This window comes from Salmo salar, chromosome 06 (assembly GCF_965601325.2).
Source record: "Salmo salar chromosome 06, fSalSal1, whole genome shotgun sequence".
Taxonomy (NCBI): Eukaryota; Metazoa; Chordata; class Actinopteri; order Salmoniformes; family Salmonidae; genus Salmo; species Salmo salar.
The window spans coordinates 80,833,420-80,837,500 of record NC_138296.1 but is presented as its reverse complement, the minus strand read 5'-3'; positions in this window follow the sequence as shown (position 1 = coordinate 80,837,500).

Here is a 4,081-nt window from a genome sequence, read left to right as displayed (position 1 = left end):
TGTGGCTTCAGGTCAAAGCGTGAGAAGCCTCTATCCAGTCCTGACCTGAACTGTCAGTAATATGAAAGAAGAGGAATGGAAGGATGATGGGATGAATAAACAAACAGAATAGGTGAATGGAGGTAATCTGAGGACAGCCCCAGAGAGGCCTGTACCGCCAGTGTAATGGGCTATACATTAAACCACGGGGGGGTGGGTGGCATCGCTAATTTGTACTAACAACCAACTAGACGCCAATCACCATAAAGATCTGTGCACATTTGGGTATAAGGGCTTCTCCTGGAAACTGGGCTCTCTAACAAAGACATAGTTGATGAAATTCTAGGAATTACCGACTGTGTATTGTGAAACAAGAAAAACCCTCAATGTTTCCTTTGTTCTCTGCTCATAATTAAACCCTGCATGTCTTTTCCCCTTATGCAACGAAAACGGCGTGCAATTATGCAGGCTTCTACAGCTCACTGAGCTAAGTTACAAGCTGGCTAACTATGCACCACACTACTTTTGGACAGGGATAGATTTATTAATTTGGAACCTATTGAAAATGTGTTCATGTTCAAGTCTCCACTTGCATTCCCTGTTGCTAAGGCAGGAAGCCACATCAGAATAGAAGAGTGACCTAATCAGAGGCCATTGTGGTGCTTGGTGCAGCTATACAGACCTTTCTTACCTCTACGTCACCTGCTCATTGTGGATTGGACTGATTGAAGAGGGTTGAAAATTGAATACTGGAGATTACATGTCTGGTCTGCCTGTGGACAGTCAGTGAGTACGTTTACATGCACACTAATGATTCAATATTAAACTGATTATGGCAGTAGGCCGAGTATTGGCGTTAGTCATGGAAACACCTGACTCTGCTTATCTTAATCGGCGTCAGGTCATAATCGAAGTAAGCATACCCCGATTAAAACAGCTGGTTTTCTGAGCAATCTTTCTAATTATTAGAACATGTAAACAGCTTAATCAGCGTTCCAGTGGTGTATTTGATCTGCACATGTACCAGCACCGGGTAGCGCAAGCTTCCCTCTTATCCATGAGAGAAGTGAGTTCAGAAAACCTGAATGTATGCACCTTATAAATAGTTTTCACATACACACTTTTATGTCAAAACTAAAAAATAAGTCACTTGTATAAGGTTTATTTTGACTGGTGATTTTCTGCATTTATAAAAAGTCCCGTCAGTAGCCTGATTTCAGATGTGACCATGTAAACAGAATTATTAGGGAAATCATTCTTCTTGCAAAGCATGTAAACGTTTTAAACAAACTATAATATTAACTTGACTATCCACAATAGTCACATTATTATGTGCAGGTAACCGTGCTCAATAGTATGCCCTCTACAACATTCCAGCCACAGCCTGTCTATGTGTTGTGTGGCTGCTTGAACAGGCTGGCTTTGAACACATGTCGTCTGTGTGCCACAAGACTGTCAGCTCACTTTGCTTAATCCCAAAGAGCTAATGCAACTCCTCAGACGTCTCTCAGGCAAGGTTACTCATCACGCCAGCGTAGTCCACAGAACCACCTTCTTTTACATACAGATACACAAACTCATCCAAGATCAGTGAATGTCATTTAGATGGTGAGATAGGTCATTATGAATGCACCTTTAGTTGCCTCCTCTCAGATCACGTTAGGCCAAAAGAAGAAAGAGATAAGAAAATGCCACTGAGATCTTTGACGGACAAGCTGATCACATGAAGCAGCTCAGCCTAGTTAGCATACTGGCCCGAGGTTGAGATCTCTTTCACTAAGCCAATATTGTGCACTCCTCGTTTGCAATAGTATGACATTGCATTAATCAGTGGTTGACTCATATCGACGGAACCATTTATGTGTCTTTGATTTGTATGTATGTTGTTCAGCGTTGCATAATCAGCCCCCCCCCCCCCCAACTGGCATGACTTTGCCAACATTCTTAATCAACGTGTACCATTTCTGTAAACTGAGAAATAAATACAACTAAATATGCTCAGAATAATTGCTTCCAAACACCAGCTCTCATCTCTTCCCTCTGCAGTGCAGTAACATTGCAGGCTGTCTAACATCACCATAGAAAATATTAGATCATATGAGGGGGCTGGGAAGAGAGACAGACACTTGTTCACATCCGGTTTGAAAAGCTCAATTTTGTTGTCAGAATCAGTCCTTGGTAAGCAGCACTTAGGTCCCCATTCACCCAGTGCTATTTGGGCTATTTTGGGCGTTCTGCGCTTCCCCGGTGGTGACGTATGCTGCTGAGTAAATCTGCAGCTCCGATGGCCCTGGCTTGTTACCTCAGATGGCACTGAGAGAATGACAGTCAGGAGAGAGGGATGGGGAGGAGAAGAACAGTTGTCTGTTTGATTGGGAGACCATGACTCTGCAGAGGACAAAATGTTGTGTTTAGTTTCCCATAGTTTATATAGCTGTATGTACACTCAGCTAGCAGGATTCCACGTGACAGACATGATAAATGTTTAACAGATGGTAGTCTGGGCTGAACGTATGGGGCCAATGAAAAGAGAGCAAGATGTACAGACAATCATATCAGACCCATATCAAGGCAGGTAAATCAGAAGGGCTTCATATCATGTATCTGGTGTCTGTATGAAGAGTTTCAGAGAAAGAGAATAGAGTGGAAAAAAGAGAGGGAGCTGAGCAAAGACAGAGTGGATCATGAGCCAAGTGGGTCTCATGCCTCGGCAGCCTTAATGTTAGTACTGCCCACTCACTTGGACAGGCCAGGCCAGGCCAGGCCAGGCCAGGCGAGAGAGAGAGAGAGAGAGAGAGAGAGAGAGAGAGAGAGAGAGAGAGAGAGAGAGAGAGAGAGAGAGAGAGAGAGAGAGAGAGAGAGAGAGAGAGAGAGAGAGAGAGAGAGAGAGAACGCACACACACACACAGAGAGATATACAGGAGGGGAGAGGTACTAACAGATCAGAGAGCATGAATCTGGATCTGCACACACGCACACATACAGGAGGGGAGAGGTAGAGGAAGTGTAATACATATAAACCGTATGTTAAATAGATTTATACACACCCTATTGAGTTGTGTTTTCCCACAGCCAAACGTTGCTTAACCCTGCAGCCTTTAAACATATCTTTTCTTATGTGTTTAATACTTTCCTCTGTTATTCTAGATATCCCTGTGTTGTTCATTACATTCTGTCCCTGTTTCGTCTCCAATAGTAGACTCTAGGATGCTGTCATAGCTGGGTTGCACAATTCTTGGCCACCGTCATATTGGATAATCATACAGCTGGATGGGGGGGGGTTGTTATGTAAACCATTGCTTCTCTATACATTTCAACCAAAGGCTTGGTGATTAGTAAAGCTGCTAAATCAGGGTTTTTAGTCAAATAACAACCATGTGGTCAGCATAAACTCCTGACGTAGTCGTCACTCGAGGAGCTAGTCATAATTCCATGAGTCGCACCGTTCTACAGTAGTATGACATGTAGTGACTCCCTGACCTCTAGCAGCTTTGATGATGTGAGGATGACGCCTGTCAATCATTCACAAGAAGGTAAATAAATACAAGATCTGTGGGGCAGAGTTGGTGTGTGTGTGTGTGTGTGTGTGTGTGTGTGTGTGTGTGTGTGTGTGTGTGTGTGTGTGTGTGTGTGTGTGTGTGTGTGTGTGTGTGTGTGTGTGTGTGTGTGTGTGTGTGTGTGTGTGTGTGTGTGTGTGTGTGTGTGTGTTTAAGTAGCAGAGGTTGTTCACCTTGCATTGCCTGAGAGGAGAAAGAAAAAACCCTGGTAAGTAACCCACTCCCCCCTCTGTGAAAGGACAGGGTTGAGGTTGGGTTTGTGTGTGCATGTTCCCTTCCCACAGTTACAGCTCGCTACCCGCTCTGCCCTCTACTACACGTGGTGCTGTTCCAACTGTTCCAACGCAGGGGACAAACGAGGACAGCACTTGGGAGAGGAGAGGACGTCAAGGGTGTATTAACCCCCACTTCTGGACCCATATGAACCTGCATACACATGCCTGCAGCACAGCATCCTTGCTCTGTATCAAACTTTCTCAATGGTACAGTTAAAATGATAAATGAATAATGATTATCCCATTTAGCAGATGCTTTTATCCAAAGTG